This window comes from Hevea brasiliensis, chromosome 8 (genome assembly GCF_030052815.1).
Source record: "Hevea brasiliensis isolate MT/VB/25A 57/8 chromosome 8, ASM3005281v1, whole genome shotgun sequence".
Lineage (NCBI taxonomy): Eukaryota > Viridiplantae > Streptophyta > Magnoliopsida > Malpighiales > Euphorbiaceae > Hevea > Hevea brasiliensis.
In genome coordinates, this window is record NC_079500.1 from 13,422,409 (window position 1) to 13,442,768 (window position 20,360).

At 32.5% G+C, this 20,360-nt stretch overlaps 1 non-coding gene across 1 annotated transcript; it reads left to right on the plus strand.

The window, feature by feature from the left end:
- Positions 1-20,039: 20,039 nt before the first annotated feature.
- LOC131182763 (small nucleolar RNA R71) lies at positions 20,040-20,146 on the plus strand. Its single transcript, XR_009151023.1, has one exon. It is a non-coding gene; the product is annotated as a small nucleolar RNA R71 (small nucleolar RNA).
- The last annotated feature ends 214 nt before the right edge of the window (positions 20,147-20,360 follow it).

Below are 20,360 nucleotides of genomic sequence, written 5' to 3' on the forward strand. Positions count from 1 at the left end.
GTGTATTATTTTTTACTGTACTTAATATTTTTTATAGATTTCTAATTTAAATTGTCCCTTCTGAAAATAAAATCATAAAATAAATTTTTTTATCATTATGTTTAATTTTGTTTTAAATAATATGTTTGTTTTACTTTAAATAATCGTTGCATGTAAGGACACGAATGATTAATTCATTGGTGCATGCACTAATGATTGCATATTTTTCCGTATGAGTTGAATGTGCACTTGACCCGCACGCCACGGTTATGAATAAGGAGAGATTATTGACTACATTCAATGTATATATATATATATATTTTTAAATTTATTAATTATTATAAAATAAGTTTTTATTTTTTTAATTTGAAACAATTATATTGTTTACTTCTTATTCTGTCAATAACATAATAATTTTCTTAAAATTAAAAATTAAGATTATTATAATTATTTAATTTCTCATCAATGAAAATGTGTTAATTTGATGAATGAATTATTACGTTAAAGGAATGAGATATAAAGAATGTAATTATTTCAAATTAGAAATAAAGAAATTCCTTTTTAATTTTTGACAAATTTAGAAACAAATTACAATTTTCCCTAAAATAAATAGTGGATGCATGCGCATGAATGATTGCACTAACAAGCAATTTTTATGATACTTCAGAGTCGCAAACAAACAAACATTAATTGAGAAGAAGATGCCAAAAGAAAATTCATCACCAAAGTACACTTCTGGTGTGTGGGCTTTCTCAAGAAAGTTAGCTTTCCATCCTCCCAGAGGTTGAATTTGCAATAATGCAATGTTATTAAACACAGGTCGGATAATGATTCAACGAAAGAATTAGATGAATGGGTTAATAGATTAATTAATAATTTAATTATTAAATTATTAATAATTAATTAAATATAATATTTATTAATTAAAAATATAATAATTGACATATTTATTTTTCTCTTTTAAAGATAAAAGGTAAAAACCCTTTATAAATCTTCACTCTAAAACTTTATAAAGTAGCTTTAAAATTCTTATAAGTGTTATCCCAAATACTTACATCATCAAGGTTTAATAAGAGCTTGAAAGGCCTCTCATAAATGCTAATAAGATGTTTAAAACTTATTCTCACTCATTATAACAGAATCTAACAAGAAAATATGAGTAGATATGTCAATGATGAGCAATGAAAACAAGTGGAGCACTTTGAATGAAAGCTTTAAACGACTTCAAAGAGTTAGAAATACTATAGCAACTTTTATTAAGTGCAAAATGGCCAAGAGTAAGTATATGTATAGTTTCAAACTGTTTCCTACTATTTGAAAAATCATTTGAATGTTATAAATTCAAATTTCAAGAAAATAATCGTTATTTTATTATTTTCTGCGATGTTGTGCAGAGTTGAGTCAGTCAACAAACTAGTTAGCATATAAGAAATAATAGCAAACGTGTACAACTTTTCTGCTCAACTTTGAAAAATTAAAACTTTGCACCAAATCATAATAAAATACTTTTAGGGCCATTCAAAACTTAAAAACAAGTTCTATAAACTTAGGATAAAAATTTGAGGGATTAAAAGTTAATATCATCAGCTCTACTCCTCAATTCTTTTCACAAATAGTTCTTAAGAGGCTTAAACTATACTCTAAACTATGTATCTTCATTCTGATCTTCAATGTAACTTGGAAGGTATTCTTTTTTTTTTTCTTGTCTTCCTTGTCTTTGATTCATCTTGAATTGTCTTAGGATATCATCTTTCTTTAAGGCACAATTTCACTAACTCATAAATCTTTCTTTAAATCCTTAGGAAGATAAATTACAATACTTAGAGAAAAGTTAGTTTGATTCTAGTTGAGTTTTACTATCATCAAAATTCATGCTCCTTTGAACTTATGGGGTCAACACAAATCATATTCTAAAATTAAACCACCAATAGTGGTAGGTATATAATGATAGCTGTATACATATTGAATTTAAGAGACTCAAGTTTGACTCTCTTTCAAAGTTTCAAATTGCAGTCGCGATCATGGTTGGAGGTAAGAAAAATAGACTTATAACTGCCGTAACGCAACATGACTATATATTGGTAGATACAAATAAAATAAGATACACAGCTATATAATAAGCACAAATACATCAAATAAAACATTAAATCTATCATGTTTAGACATCATTAGTATTAAACAAGTTATAGTTAGAATATAAATATTTGATGACGATCTTAGCCTAGCAAACAATAAGGGAGCGAATATATAGAAGAAAGGAAAAATTTAGATGAAAATTTGAGAGAATATGAAAGATATAGTAACTGTGGAAGAAAGAATAGGCAGACAAAAATAAGAGAAGCAAAATAACATTGTTTCCATGTGATTGTAGTAAAGGAAATAATGTCCATTACAGTTACATAATGATAAAAAACAGTCATTACCGTTATGTAACGGTTGTAATGGCCGTTACACTTGCAACTTCAAATTTATCTGTAAATAACGGTATATCACATAATAGGCCCTTCCAAAATCTATAAATAACGACCGTTACATTATATAATGACTATTATTTGAAGCCATACATTCCTCTTTTACATATGCAATAAAAACTACATAAGATGTAATTTTTTTATATATGCTTTAAATAATTTATCCAGACACTACTGCAAATAAAAAAATTAATTGACCACAAACCCACCTATCGATTAGTCAAGTTAATATTTGGGATTAATTCACTTATCAATTATCCTATTAATTTCTCAATATTTCTTTCTTTTTAATTTTCTTTTGCATAAAAATGAAATCCACTCTTCAGAATATATGAGAATAAATAATTGAAAATTTATGAAAATAAAGTGTATTATTTTCTACTGTACTAAATATATTTTACAAAAATATTTTACAGATTTTCAATTTAAATTGCCCCTTTTGAAAATAAAATCAGAAAATAATTTTTTTATCATTATGTTTAATTTTGTTTTAAATAATAGGTGTACATGTACGCACGTGAAAGCAATTGAATATTTAAATTTGATTGGCTTTTGAAAATTATAATTAAATTTATTATTTGTCTAATTTAAAATATTTCATCCTTTAATTTTATTTTGTCAACAATAAATTAAAGTTAATAAAAGTAAATTATAATTTATTTCTTAAAATTTATTAAATATTACAATATAATCTCTCCATTTTTTAATTTGAAATAATTATATTCTTTATTTTTATTCTGTTAATAAAATAATAATCTCTTTTGAGTTAAAATTGAGATTATTATAATTATTTAATTTCTCATTAATGAAAATGTGTTAATTTGATGAATGAATTATTATGGTAATGCAATGAAATATAAAGAATGTAATTATTTCAAATTAGAAATAAAGAAATTCCTTTTTAATTTTTGACAAATTGAGAAAGCAGATTTCAATTTACCCTAAAATAAATAGTGGATGCCTGCACATGAATGATTGCACTAACACGCAATTGGTATGATTCTTTAAAAAAAAAAAAAAAAAAAAAAAAGGGCAATTTGTATGATACTTCAGAGTCGCAAACAAACAAACATTAATTGAGAAGAAGATGCCAAAAGAAAATTCATTACCACAGAGGTTGAAATTGCAACAATGCAATGTTATTAAACCGTGATCAGATATTGATTCAACGAAAGAATTGGATGAATAAGTTAATAGTTTAATTAATGAATTAATGATTTAGTTAGTAAATTATTAAAAATTAATTATATATATATATAAATTAATTAAAAATTAATTATATATAATACTTATTAATATAAATAAATAAAATTAATTAAAATTTAATTATTCAAAATAAAATTTTAATATTTATTAAGCTATATTTAATAAATTTTAATAGTATTTTTAAATTTTATATAAAAGTGCTCCAATAATATAATGCATAAAAATTACTATAAATGTATAATTTTCTTCTTAATATTTATGAAATATTAAGTATATATTGAAAAAATAAATATCAATTAGTTCAATCTAATTAACCTACATTCACTCTCTCAAACATGTCACTTTGAGTCTGCACTCTACTATTCTTCTTTTTTTAAGATAAGAGACAAAAGTCATTTACAAATATTTACTTCAAAACTTTACAAAGTAGCTTCAAACTTCTTATAAGTATTATCCTAAACACTTTACATTATCAAACTTCAATAAGTGCTTGAAAGACCTCTTATAAATGCTAATAAGATGTTTAAAACTCACTCCCACTCATTACAAAAGAATCTAAAAAAAAAGAGATGAGTAGATATGCCAATGATGAGCAATGAAAACAAGTGGAGCATTTTGAATGAAAGCTTTAAATGACTTCAAAGAGTTAGGAACAGTATGACAATTTTCATTAAGTGCAAAATGACCAAGAGTAAGTATATTTATAGTCTCAAATTATTTCTAATCATTTGAGAACTCATTTAAACGTTATAAATTCAAATTTCAAGAAAATAGATGTTATTTTATTGTTTTCTGTGATGCTGTGCGGAATTGAGTCAGTTGGCAAATTAGTTAGCATATCAGGAATAGTAGCAAACTAGTTAGCAAACCCGTAAAACTTTTCTGCTCAACTTTGAAAAATTAAAACTTTGCGCCAAATTATAATAAAATATTTTTAGGCCATTCAAAACTTAAAAACAAATTCTAAAAACTTAGGATAAAAATTTGAGGGATTAAAAGTTAATATCATTGGCTTTACTCCTCAATTCTTTTCACAAATAGTTCTTAAGAGACTTAAACTATACTCTAAACTATGTACTTTTATTTTGATCTTCAATGTAGCTTGAAAGGTATTCTTTTCTTTCTTGTCTTTCTCGTCTTTGATTCATCTTGAGTTGCCGTAGGATGTCATCTTTCTTTAAGTTCACCAACTCATGAATCTTTCTTTAAATCTTTAGGAACATACATCAAAATACTTAGAGAAAAGTTAGTTTGATTCTAATTGAGTTTTGCTATCATCAAAATTCATGCTCCTTTGAGGTCATGGGGTCAACACAAATCATATTCTAAAATTAAACCACCAATAGCGGTAGGTATATAATGATAGCTGTATACATATTGAATTTAAGAGAATTAGGTTTGACTCTCCTTCAAAGTTTCAAATTGCGATCTCGATCACAATTGGAGGTAAGAAAAATAGACTTATAACCTCTGTAACATAAAATGACTATATATTGGTAGATACAAATAAAATTAAGATAGTTATATAATGAGCACAAATACATCAAATAAAAATATTAAATATATCATGTTTAGACATCATTAGTATTAAACAAGTTATAGTTAATATAGAAATATTTGATGATCTTAACTTAGCAAACAATGAGGGAGAGAATTTGTAGAAGAAAAGAAAATTTAGATGGAAATTTGAGAGAATATGAAAGATATAATAACCGTAGAAGAGAGAATACGTGGACAAAAATAAGAGAATGAAAATAACACTGTTTCCGTGTTATTATAGTAAAGGAAATAACGTCCGTTATCATTACATAATGATAAATAATGGTTGTTACCGTTATGTAACAGATATGAAGGCCGTTGTAACGCCCTCACCGTAGGTAGTCTGTACGTTCAACTGTTCCCATGACTAATGTCTGTTCGGACAGCTAGAATGTTTGAAACTACATTTAAACTATAGTGAGAAGACATAAATTGATGAAATAAATGATTAAAAAATATAAGAAAAATTAAAAGAAAACAAAAGTAATAAAATGCAACTGGGTTAAAGGAGCCGGAGCCACGACGATGGGTGACCGTACTGGGAAGTAACAGCGAAGGCAGTTGCCGACCCTAGACCCACGAAGAACCCTAGGAAATAATTTTTTGGGACTTAATTAAAGGTTTACTGAGGTATAAATGACATTAAAAATATCAAAAAAAATTCAAAAAAAATTATTTATCGGTACAAACAAAAATAATCCGTTAAGCTTAATGAATGACATTTTGGTCATTTCAACCTTAGAGTTGAATTTTGACCTAAATATCAATTAAAATGAGAGAGATTAAAACACATAAAATAAATTAAATCATAAATTATGGTATGGAAAATGGGAAAAGAGAAGAAAAGAAAAAAAAAAAAGAAATACGTTATTACACAAGCATTATGTCATAATGACATCATTAAAAACTTGGCCAATTGACATTTAACAAATAGTTATAAGGGATAAGGAAAAGCTTAAATAGAGACAAATTTCATTAAAAATCAATTTTCTTCTTCTTCTTCAAAAGTGGCCGAACCATTCTTCTGATCTCTTCCATTGATGCTCTTCCTTCTAAGCTTCAAATTGCACCAATTCTCACCATAAAATTTCCTAGTCCCTTCATTAAAACTTAATTTTATACCTTGGAGAGTCTACTAGTAGCAAAAAGAAGTAGAAAATTTGAAGTTTTGAGAGCTTGGAATTGGACATAAGCAAGGTGTTACACTCACTTCATATAGGCATTTTAGGGAAGTTTTGCATCCATTTTGCCCTTATATTTTAGTATATTTTATGTTTTTAGCTTTATTTTAGCTTATTTGTTAATTTTAGATACTTTATATTTTATTTTTATAATTTTGTTGTTTTTTATAGGATTTTGTGGCAAATCGAGGATCAATGAGTGCATTAGGAAGTGATTTGAAGAAATTTGGAATTCTTTAAGCATGGAGAAAAGTTGAAGAAATCAAGCTTTGAAAGAGCAAGTTAGCCGAAATTTGCTTGACACTTTGCTTAAGATTCTGCTTAGGGTAAAGCAGCAGTGCTTAAGGTGCAGCACAAGTCAAGCATGAGCAGAAAAGTCTATTTTACTCTAAGTTTACCGAGATTTCTTTGAAGGTCCGCAACCTTAAGCGACGGTCGACCAAGCTGAAATTTGCTAAGAAGTTGCTTAGGGTTAAGCTGAACCCTAAGCAGACTGCCCAGAACGTGAATAGTGCTGCTGACTTAGATAATTTTACACCTCATTTCCTATCCACCCGTAGCCTCTTATTTACTTTTAGGACAACTTTTTGTGACCATATAAACTCATCATTTCCTAATTTTTGCCACAAGAGGAAAGGAAGGAAAAACAAAAAGGAAAGAAAATTTAATAGAGAGAGAGGAGGAGACGCCATTCCTTTTGGGGAGGAGCTGCTGCACCCAGCTTTGGAGCTCCAGAAACCAGAGTTTTGGGTTCTCCTAACTGGGTTTTTCTATTTTAGTCCTCTTATCATGTTTTTCTTTACTTTTCCATCAATCGTTCTTGTAAATACCATTATGAGTGAGTAAACTCTTTAGATTTCAGAGTTGGGAAATATGTTTTAGATTAATTTGTGGATTTGGACTGGGTATTTCCTTATTTTACATAAATATAAGTTTCGATTCCTTCCTTGTGTGCTTGATTTACTTGCCTAATGTTGGTACCCATTGGGTATTGTGTTAATCTTTGATTGAAGGACCGAAAGGTGAAATTCATTGATAGATAATCAAGGATTGGAACTTAAAATTCCCTAGATTTAGAAATAAACTTGGGATTTAAGAGGAATTAATGATTGGTTACAAGACTTAATGGGATTTAAATTAATCAAATAACATACGAAAGTAGGTTTGGTTATTTTAGAACACACTTTGGTTTGCTTGAAAAAGATAACAAAGGAATTTAGAATCAATTTCCTTCAAACTCTATTTTTCCCTAAAAATTGGAATGCCCAAGAAAAATCCAAATTAATTTATGCATAAAACCCCAACTCTGGAATCACTTTTACCATAATTAGACTTTGATTTGAATTACCCATTGTTAATTTAGTTTAATTGCAGACTAGATCTAGAATTTATTTGTTTGCTCTTTACCCATTCCAATTAGATTAATCAATTTACCTTGCTCATTTACATTTACCATTTATTCATTAATCATTAGCCCAAATAATCGCTTCATTCATAGTTTGGTAATCATACAGCAAATCCTCGTGGGAACGATACTTGATTCATCACTTTATTACTTGAGACGACCCGTATACTTGCGGATTCAGTTCAAAATTATTAGCTTCTACTCTTGGTCTTGTGATACTTGGCATGAAATCCCCAATGTTAGGATAGGCATGATCCTTCACAGAGCGGTTGTTATTGTTGTTGGCCATTTCTTCTTGTAATTGCTCTTGCTCTTGTGCTCTTTCTTGTTTTTGTTGAGCTTTAATTTCAGCTTTTCTCCTTTTAGATTCTGCTCTTAAAGCTTTTGCTGTCTTTTCTATTTCTGGATCAAAGAATAAATTGATTTCTTCACTTTTTGTCCTTCTCATAAAATAAAGCACCTGAAAAACAAAATAGACAAATTCTCAAAGTAAAATGGTAAAAAGAAAATAAAATAAAATGCCCAAATTAACCAAACAAACAATTGTTCAATATCAAACAAAAATCAAATCCCCGGCAACAGCGCCAAAAACTTGATGGTTGCAAATCCGCAAGTATATGGGTCATCTCAAGTAATAAAGTAATGAATCAAGTATCGTTCCCACGAGGATTTGCTGTTTGATTACCAAACTATGAATGAAGCGATTATTTGGGCTAATGATTAATGAATAAATGGTAAATGTAAATGAGCAAGGTAAATTGATTAATCTAATTGGAATGGGTAAAGACCAAACAAATAAATTCTAGATCTAGTTTGCAATTAAACTAAATTAATAATGGGTAATTCAAATCAAAGTCTAATTATGGTAAAAGTGATTCCAGAGTTGGGGTTTTATGCATAAATTAATTTGGATTTTTCTTGGGCATTCCAATTTTTAGGGAAAAATAGAGTTTGAAGGAAATTGATTCTAAATTCCTTTGATATCTTTTTCAAGCAAACCAAAGTGTGTTCTAAAATAACTAAACCTACTTTCGTATGTTATTTGATTAATTTAAAACCCATTAAGTTTTGTAACCAATCATTAATTTCTCTTAAATCCCAAGTTTATTTCTAAATCTAGGGAATTTTAAGTTTCAATCCTTGATTATCTATCAATGACTTTCACCTTTCGGTCCTTCAATCAAAGATTAACACAATACCCAATGGGTACCAACATTAGGCAAGTAAATCAAGCACACAAGGAAGGAATCGAAACTCATATTTATGTAAAATAAGGAAATACCCAGTCCAAATCCACAAATTAATCTAAAACATATTTCCCAACTCTGAAATCTAAAGAGTTTACTCACTCATAAAATTATTTACAAGAACGATTGATGGAAAAGTAAAGAAAAACATGATAAGAGGACTAAAATAGAAAAACCCAGGTAAGAGAACCCAAAACTCTGGTTTCTGGAGCTCCAAAGCTGGGTGCAGCAGCTCCTCCCCAAAAGGAATGGCATCTCCTCCTATCTCTCTATTAAATTTTCTTTCCTTTTTGTTTTTCCTTTCTTTCCTCTTGTGGCAAAAATTAGGAAATGATGAATTTATATGGTCACAAAAAGTTTCCCTAAAAGTAAATAAGAGCCAAGGAGTAAATAGAAAATGAGGTGTAAAATTATCCAAGTCAGCAGCACTATTCACGTTCTGGGCAGTCTGCTTAGGATTCGGCTTAACCCTAAGCAGCTTCTTAGCAAATTTCAGCTTCTGGTCGCACTGTCTGCTTAAGGTTAAGCAGACCTTCAGCAAATCTCGGCAGACTTAGAGTAAAATAGACTTTTCTACTCATGCTTAACTTGTGCTGCACCTTAAGCACTACCGCTTTACCCTAAGCAGGATCTTAAGCAAAGTGTCAAGCAAATTTCGGCTAACTTGCTCTTTCAAAGCTTGATTTCTTCAACTTTTCTCCATGATTAAAGAATTCCAAATTTCTTCAAATCACTTCCTAATGCACTCATTGATCCTCGATTTGCCACAAAATCCTATCAAAAACAACAAAATTACAAAAATCAAATATAAAGTATCTAAAATTAACAAATAAGCTAAAATAAAGCTAAAAACATAAAATATACTAAAATATAAGGGCAAAATGGATGCAAAACTACCCTAAAATGCCTATATGAAGTGAATGTAACAAATTCCCCCAAACTCAAACATTTGCTTGTCCTCAAGCAAATTAAAAACAATTAATGCAATTTGAGGTACCTTACCTTAAATTTATGAAAATTACTTATCCAAACTCTCAAACTTACTTTTAGCCACTAATAAACCATATACCCACTTTCAAGATACAAAGAGTTTAATCCTCACCAAAGTTATCACCGCTTAGCCTTAGGTCAATTATCCATATCATCAAGCCCAAACCAATCAATCACAAAGAATAATCATACCTAAATAGACTATAGGGTAATCCACAAACTAAAGTGTCTCAAATAATAATGGAAGTAAATGAATGGATTAATGATATCACAATCCCATAGGCAATTCTCCTATTCCAATCTCCACTAATGTAGCAAAACACCATCAAAAGATCAAAAGGACTTTCAAGGGTTGCAATGGGGCTAAGGGGGTGATAATGTGGCTAACAAGAAAAGGATAGAGGTAACAAAATATGAGAATAATCAAATTATTAAAAGATCAAGACACAAAATTTTTTTTTTTTTTGAATCAATTGGGAGAAGGAACTTTACAACTTTTTACCAATACTAGCTTATAATTTTGAAGCTTTTAGAGGGATTACATAAATAACATTGACTTTAAATTATAATTGTCCCTTTCAATTCACTCCCAAACTCATTTCTTTGTGTACTTGGGTGGTGAATTACTTTACATACCATAATTGAATTTGCTAGCCTTTTTATTTTAGTCACTTCTCCCAACTAATTGTTATATATATATTTTTTTTCTTTTTTTTTTTTTATGTGTATCTATCACTCAGAGAATTATTCTCATGGAGGGTAGGTAAGTGTTTGGGTTTATGGCTAGGCATTGATGTGGGTTCCAAAGAAGTAAGAGAGATAAATGTAGGCTCAAATTGGTTCCAAAGGGAAATTTTAAAGTGAGGTTGGCTAAGGCTAAAATAATGGTTTAAAATTCAAAGAATGCCTAGATCATTTCTTTTTCAAGTGTATGCTATGATTTCACCTTGAAAGGTTTAGAAAGATTGTTCTAAGATTGGTGAGACATCAATTAGCTACTTCTCACCCTAGAGTTTTCTCTAAGCACTCAAAGTCAATGCAATTGATTGGGTGGCCCTTGGCTAAGAAGATATAAACTAAAGCAAGACTCTAATAACTTTGCACCTATCTAGAACAAACCCTTCTAAAAGTAAGCTCAATTGCTCTTCAAAGCAATTCTCAATCCTCTAAGGACAAGGTAAAAAATTATTTTTATGATAGGCATGATCCTAAAATGAATGCATAAATCAAATTAAAACTAAGTGTAATTTATATGAAAACTATATGCAAATGTATGTATATAAGTATAGACATGTGTGTGGTATATGGATAAGTGTATAGATTATCTATATATGGATGAATGAAATGCAATAAATGAATGAAATAAATTTTTTTTTTAAAAAATTTTGCCCTCACCCCCAAACTCAAATGAAACATTGTCCTCAATGTCTAAAATGAATGCAAAGATGGGCAAAATTGTGTAAACTAATCAATTAATGAAATTTATACAATTGGGGATTAAATCAATATAAGGTCAAGAATTCCAAAATTAGCTCAAAGTGATATTAACAATGAAGCTTTAGAGAGAAAAAATGTGGAAAAGTATCCCAAATGTATGAATTTACACTGCTTAAGATGTTGCTTAACCTGCTGCGTAGGGTAAAGCGAAAGCATAAGCATTGGCAATATACCATAAGCATAAATAGTAAAAGGGTAAGTTGTTACCTCCAAATGATGTGAAACAGATGCGGCTCAAAGAAAATTGTGCAACTCATTAATGTCAACAAAATTAGGATTGAAGAAAAGATAAAGTGCAAAAATAATGTGCAAGAAGATGAAAAAGTGTAAAGAAATAAGATCTAACAGTTAAATCAAGAATTAAACTAAAAAGCATTCACAGAATAACTATGTCCATAGCAGAAGATAAAATAAAATAAAGTAAACTAAAGGAAAGAAGTGCAAGTATAATCATAAAAGCTAATTACCAAAGTATTACAACTATTACTAAAGTTTGAAGATTAAAATAAACAGATTACAAAATAAACCTAAAACAGAAACTGAATTGAAAAACTAGTACTGTTACTGTTACTACTACTACTACTATACTAAAACTAATACTAAATTGCTACTACTGTTTAAGCTCTGCTGTCAAGGCTTTGTTGCTGCATCGTGGTCCGCCTGAGTTCTGCATGAGGTTCATTGTGATCCAAGCTTGAGGCTTTCCAAATTTTCTGTGAGGTCTTTCATTTCTTGAAGCATATCTTGGCCCCAATGATATAAATTGTTGTAAGATTGGGCCAATTTGTTGTAGAGCTCCAGCATTTGAATTTGTTGCTGCTTCTGTTTCTTTTTAAGAGATGAAAATCTCTTTTTAAGTTTCTTTTCTAGCTTCTTCTTTTGGTTGACCTGCTGCTGACCCATGGTATCAATTTTGACTTCTAAGTTATTCAAGGTAGCAAGGATATATGTGGTGTCAGGTGAGGGAACAGATGGTTGGACAGTGAAACTTGCTATTTTGGATTCCAAGGATCTTAAGAGGGACAAAATGTTCACTAAAATCATGCAAAGTGGTTGGTTGGGGTTCAGCTGGTGCAAAGGTAGTGGGGTTTGCAGTACCACTGGCTTCAGGATGCTGCTGTAACAAAGCATAGGTATGTCCTACTTTCTCATAAACATCCATGTGTAGCAGCATTGTGCTGTCTATATATGATTCACCAGAAACTGGCAGCAGCTTATATAGACTAGCATCAAAGCTAAAAGAGTTTGCTATAGCAGTTATATATCCTCCAAAAACTATACTACTTTTGGTATGCTTTGTGACAATTTGATGCCAATGAGTAGCTAGGAAGTGGGCTGTGCTTACTTGTTTTCTCTTCTTCATGCACCACAGGAAAAATAAATCTCCAGCACCCACAATGCTGTTACTGTGTCCCCTTCCTAAAATAGTGTAAGAAATGAACCTATGGAGGTATTTTAACACATGATCAACTATCCTAGAGGCTTTTGCAGTCCTCTGTCTATAATAACCCCCAAAAGTTGCAATGTCTTTCCAGAATTGAACAGGGTCATAAATAGTTTGTTGCCACTCAATATTTTTATAGCCCGAACCCTGAAAACCAAAAATTGCATTCATAGCATCCATGTCTAACTCCCTATCAATTCCAGCACATCAAAAATATATCACATCCTTATGCTCAGGTACTGCTGGTTTGAAATTCAGCCTTAAGGAACTCAAAAATTCCAAGGTCAAATCCTTGTACACTGGTTCCCTAATCCTAGCAAATTTAGTCCAGTTGACAACATCTAAGTAGGCAAATACAGAGTCATAAATGCCTAATTCTTTTAAAATCTGCTCATCCATATATTTGTTTGCCAAAATAGGTTTAGAAACTAAACTGTCATAAGCATTTTTCATATCCATGTCTCTAAAAGCCCAAGGTAATGGAGAAAGTACCTCCTCTATATCATTGGCAGATGACGCAGGTGCTGCTGGAGAGTTTAAGGGTGACTGAGACACAGGGATTTGGACCGCTGGTGGTGGAATTTGCAAGGAGGCTCTAGTTCTTTTGCTGACTGGTTCAGAGGAAGGTTGAGGTGGAAAGTTTAGGTCGAAAGGAACAGAGGGCACTCTTTTTCATTTTCCGACAGGGGCTTTCTTGGGTCTACCTGCAGCCTTTTTAGTTTTACCTTTAGATTTCATTTGAGTAGGCACAGGTTCAGGTATTGGTTATGGGAACTGAGTTTCGAAAACGGGTGTCTCATTTTGCAGCTCAGTTTGTGGCGAGAGGGGGGTCGGCGGAATGAGAGTTAGTGTTTGGCCTGGGGGTAGTGGTGGTGATTGAGTTAGCGGCGGCGTTTGCGGTGGTGGTGATTGAGGAAGCGACGGACTGGGACTGGGGTTAGGGTTTGTGGGTAGAGATGATGAATACCCATTTTCGATTTGACAGAGTGTCGAAATCTTCTGGGTTTGGGTTTGTGGGTGGACCACATTTTGGTTCTTACCATTTAATGAAGAGAAAGAGACTTTTCAGCTTCCCTTAAAATTTGTCAGAAAAAATGGTGCGGGAAGGGAGTCGGCAGAATGAAAGTTGTGGTTTATCGGGAGTTTGGGTGAGGGTTTCATAAAAATGGTGAAAGTTTTGGGCTTTTTAAAATGTGGGACAGACAACTGATAATTTGGACTGTGCTTGGGGTTAAGCATAGGGTTCAGCAGAATTTGCATAGGATACTGCTTAATAAGCAACATCATCAGCAAGTTTTGGCAGGTTTTGGGAAAAATTGTGATTTTACTTACCAAAAATAGTCCAAATGCTATGGAATGCTATGGAATGCTATCATGACCCTCAGCAATTACTAAATTCACATTAATACCACCAAATTGAAAAATTTAAACTCATCATCTCTCATAAACTTAGTAAGCATTGTACATGTTCATTTAGCTTTTTGCAATCATGGTTCAATTTAGGCACCAATTGTGACTACCTTTTTACACACTTAATGAAATGGTCTCCTTTCTAAACTTATACCAAAAGCACATTTTCAGCAGCATTTGAGACAAGCTTCAGACATTCAAAAATTGCAGAAAAGACATAGAAATTGACCTTTAAGCAGCATGAACAGTAGCATGAACAGTAACAAAAATCTGCAGACTGTAAAAACTAGCAGCAATTCAAACAAAAACATGTAAATTCCTAACAGATTACAGAACTATATATACACTAAAAGGTAAAACTTAACAAACACTATCTTTGCACCTCAATAAAGCTCACATCAGTCCTAAATATCAAAATTGATCCTCATTCAAGTTGCATTTCACAGAATTTACACAAGACACAAAATCAAACATGTGCTATCAAGTAGATTGCAATATCAGTAATTTAACACAAGTTTAAAGGTGTTACTGTTCACAGGCACTGGATAAGGCGCAGAATTTTGCTTATGCTTGCTTCCTTTCAATTCTTTCTTTTTGCTACATGTGTTAATTTTCCCAAACTTCATGAATGACCTACAAAAGATAAACAAATGTCACTTTTGAGTTTAATGAGGGTAAAAATTGAAAATGAAATGAAATAGAAGATTAATAAACTATAAAAGGATACGCTTGGGTTGCCTCCCAAGAAGCGCTTGTTTAAGGTCTTAAGCTTGACCTTCCACTCCAAATCACCTAAATATCCCTGATTGGAGAACCAAGCCATGAGACCTCTACAACCCTTTGTGTGGGTTCTCCAACAATATAATGCTTTAATCTCTGCCCATTAACTTTGAAAGTCCCTGAGGTTTCATTGCCTATCTCAACAGCTCCATAGGGGTATACCTTTATAACAGTGTAGGGCCCTGACCATCTTGACTTTAATTTTCCGAAAAAAAACCTTAACCTAGAGTTATATAAGAGAACAACATCCCCTTCCTGAAATTCTTTCCTCCTAATATGCTTATCATGCCATCTCTTAGTTCTTTTCTTGTAAAGCTTGGCATGTTCATAAGCATCCAATCTAAGTTCCTCAAGTTCATTTAGTTGCAGCATTCTTTTCTCTCCTGCAGTTTTTAAGTCAAAATTCAGTGTCCTTATGGCCCAATATGCTCTATGTTCCAACTCTAAAGGTAAATGACAAGCTTTCCCATAAACCAATCTAAATGGGGTGGTGCCAATAGGAGTTTTAAAAGCTGTTCTATAGGCCCAAAGAGCATCATCTAACTTTAGTGACCAATCTTTCCTTGAACTATTCACTGTTTTCTAAAGAATTCTTTTTAACTCTCTATTTGAGATCTCCACTTGACCACTAGTTTGTGGATGGAAGGGTGTTGCAACCTTATGCTTTACTCCGTATTTTTGTAATAATATTTCAAATTGATGATTGCAAAAATGAGAACCTCCATCACTTATAATGGCACGTGGCGTTCCAAATGTTGTAAAAATGAACTTTTTAAGGAATTTAATCACAACTCTTACATCATTAGTTAGAGATGGTATAGCTTCAACCCATTTGCTCACATAATCTACTCCAACTAAAATGTATTTGTGTCTAAAGGACGATGGAAAAGGTCCCATGAAATCAATGCCCCACACATCAAATAGTTCCACTTCCAATATATTTTGGAGGGGCATTTCATCTCTCTTCGAGATATTACCCGTCCTTTGACACCTATCACATGCATTTACAAACTTTCTCACATCTTTAAACATGTGTGGCCAAAAGAACCCTGCTTGAAGAACTTTTTTCTGCAATCTTTGTCACACTCATATGACCCCCATAAAGTGAAGAATGGCAATCTTTAATAACATTCCCTATCTCCTCATCAGCTAAACATCTTCTAATCAACCCATCTCCACATCTCTTGAACAAAAATGGCTCTTCCCAATCATAATCCTTTACATCAAAAAGAAATTTCTTCTTTTGCTGCCATGTTAGGTCAGGTGGAAGGATTCCACACACTAGATAGTTCACGAAATCTGCATACCAAGGAGTTTTTGCATTCATGATTACTAACAGTTGCTCATCAGGAAAATAATCATCTATTGGGGGCTCTTTTCCCAAATTATCTCCTTGTTCTTGCCTCAATCTAGATGGATAATCTGCTACCATATTTTCTACTCCTTTCTTGTCTTTAATTTCCAAGTCAAACTCTTGAAGGAGTAGCACCCACCTTATCAATCTAGGTTTAGCCTCTTTTTCTGAAGGAGATACTTGATAGCTGCATGATCCGTGTACACTATTACCTTTGACCCCACAAGATAGGACCTGAATTTATCTACTGCAAATACCACTGCTAAAATCTCTTTCTCTGTAGTAGAGTAATTTATTTGAGCATCATCTACGGTTCTACTTGCATAGTATATTGCATACACCTTCTTGTCTCTCCTTTGTCCCAAAACAGCCCCAATGGCATAATCACTAGCATCGCACATTAACTCAAAAGGTAATGACCAATTGGGAGGCTGCATAATAGGAGCAGATATCAAAGCTTCCTTTATCCTGCAAAAAGCGTTCATACAATTAGTATCAAAATGGAATTCCACATCTTTACTCAATAAATAGGTAAGAGGCTTAGAAATCTTAGAGAAATCCTTGATGAATCTCTTATAAAATCCAGCATGCCCCAAGAAACTCCTCACTCCCTTCACGGATGTTGGGGGTGGCATTTTCTCAATAATTTTTACCTTTGCTTTATCCACCTCAATACCCCTGTTTGACACAAGATGTCCCAAAACAATTCCTTTTTGTACCATAAAATGGCACTTTTCCCAATTCAAAACTAAATTGAACTCTTCACATCTCTGCAAAACCTTAAACAAGTTAGATAAGCATTCATCGAAAGATTTACCATACACAGAAAAATCATCCATGAACACTTCCATAATACCCTCAATCATGTCAGAAAATATGGACATCATACATCTTTGAAATGTAGTAGGGGCATTACATAGTCCAAATGGCATCCTTCGATATGCAAAGGTACCATAAGGACATGTGAAGGTAGTTTTATCCTGATCATCTGGGTGAATAGGGATCTGAAAGAACCCTGAATAGCCATCCAAATAGCAAAAATAAGAATAATGAGCTAGTCTCTCAAGCATTTGATCTATAAATAGTAATGGAAAATGGTCCTTTCTAGTTGCATTATTCAATTTCCTATAGTCTATACACATTCTCCATCCAGTTACAGTCCTTGTAGGTATTAGTTCATCATTTTCATTTTTCACTACTGTGATGCCCCCTTTCTTGGGTACAACATGAACTAGACTTACCCAATTGCTGTCGGAAACAGGGTAAATGATACCTGCATCAAGCAATTTTAAGATTTCCTTTTTCACAACCTCTTTCATATTTGGATTCAATCTCCTCTGTGATTCTCGAGAGGCTTTATGATTATTTTCCAACAAAATTCTATGCATGCACACAGAAGGATGTATTCCTTTAATATCATCAATGGTATAACCAATTATCCTTCTATGCTTTCTAAGAACTCTTAATAATTTTTCAACTTCACAATCATTCAATTGAGCACTAACAATTACAGGATATGTAGAATTTTGACCTAGAAAAGCATACCTGAGATTTGTTGGAAGAGGTTTCAACTCTACCTTCGGTGCTTCACTTTTTTCAAGCTTTGATGATTAAGTTATTTCTTGCTTCAAGTCCCCAATCTTCTCAACATCAGCCATAGGCAAAGGTGGATTTCCTTCCAAAACTGTAGCATATTCTGCAGCTTCTTCAATCTCATCCCCTTTTTTGATGTTATGAACCAAACAGGCTTCTAAGGGATCTTTAGGATTTTGTTTTTTAAGCACTTCTTTGACCTCTTCATCTATCACATCAACTCTCAAGCATGAATTTGAATCATCTTTCTTTTTCATTGCTTGAAACAAATTAAATTCAACTTTCTCTTCCCTAACTTCTAATGTAAGCCTCCCATTTTTTACATCAATCACAGCTCTAGCAGTAGCAAGGAAAGGTCTACCAATAATAATAGGAATGTGTACATCCTCCTCCATCTCCAATACCACAAAATCCACTGGTATGAAAAATTTTCCAACTTTCAGAGGAACATTCTCAATTATCCCAATTGGAAATTTAATAGACCTATCTGCTAACTGTAGTGAAATGGTAGTAGGCTTCATTTCTCCAATCTTCACTTTCTCATAGATAGACAATGGCATCAGACTAACACTGGCTCCAAGATCACATAAAGCTTTATCTATACTGATATCCCCAATGTGACATGGTATAGAAAAACTTCCAGGATCTTTCAGTTTGGGTGGAAGCTTATTTTGCAAAATAGCACTGCTTTCTTCCGTGAGAGCCACGGTCTCAAATTCCTCCAATTTCTTCTTGTTAGATAAAATCTCCTTCAAAAATTTAGCATATGAAGGCATTTGTGCTAAGGCATCAATGAAAGGAATAGTCACATGCAAAGACTTCAATACTTCTAAGAACTTCCCAAATTGTTTATCCAATTTCGCTTTCTGGAACCTTTGTGGGAATGGTAAAGGTGGCATGTAGGCTTTAAGTGCAACATATTTAGGTTCTTCCTCTTTACTCTCCCTCTCCTTACTTCCTCTTTCTTCCACTGAATTTTCTTTCTCAGCTTCAATTCTAACTTCAGCTTCAGTTTGTTCATCTCCTTCTCTGTTTTTCTCTTCTTCAATTTTCTCTTTAATCTTTTTATCTCCATTCTCCAATATTTTTTCACTCCTCAATGTAATAGCCTTGCAATGGTCCCTTGAATTTTCTGGCTGTCTAGGGAGCTTCCCAAATGATTTGTTATTTGAAGAGCTAGCTTGTTGAGCTATTTGATTCTCTAACATCTTGTTGTGTGTTGCCATTTGATCCACTTTAGATGCTAATTGAGAAATCATTTCTTGTTGACTTTGATGGCTCACAAGTAGAGTCTCAATCATGGCTTCCAATCTAGTTGTCTTGTCTAATTGTGCTTGTTGTGGTAGAGGTGGAGCAGGTGCATTTTGAGGTTTAGAAATTCCAGGAGGAGGACCTCTATTCTGCTAAAAAATTTGATGTTGTTGATACCCAGAAGGTTGCTGAAAGTTCTGATTTTGTCCTTGTCTACCTCCCCAAGAGAAATTGGGGTGGTTTCTCCATGCTGGATCATAAGTTGCAGAAAATGAGTTACCACCTGGTCTTTGATTGTAGTTCCCCACATAATCCACTTGCTCACTTGAAAAATCTTGATTAAGTGCGGAAAATCACGCATGATTGATATTTGCAGCTCCAACTCTACTGAATTACTAGAACCTCCAGCTGAAAAATCTACTTTCATGCTTAGCTTGTCCATCTTCCTTGTCAAAGCATCAAACTTAGCATTAATCATATTCATGGCATCAAGCTCAAACATACCAGTTGGTTTCTTGATCTCATTCCTCTCACAACTCCATTGGTAGTTGTTATAAACAATTTTATCAAGAGCAGAAAAAGCTTCATCTTCAGATTTTTCCATAAGATCACCTCCAGAAGATGTATCAATTGTACTTCTAATAGCTGGTGAAACTCCATTGTAAAAGTGTTAAACAAGCATCCACTTAGGAATCCCATGATATGGACATCTCCTTTGCAAATCCTTGTACCTCTCCCATGCTTCATACAAGCTCTCATCATCTCTAGGTTTGAAAGAAGTCAGCTCATTTCTTAGCTTAGCTATTTTGCTTGGTGGAAAATATTGAGCTAAAAATGCTTGAGAAAGTTCATCCCATGTTGTGATAGAACCCGATGGCAAAGAATGTAACCACTCTCTAGCTCGGTCCGTCAGAGAAAAAGGAAATAATCTGAGTCGAATTGCATCATCAGAAACTCCATTTATCTTCAACATATCACTGATCTCAAGAAAGTGTGCTAGATGCACATGTGGA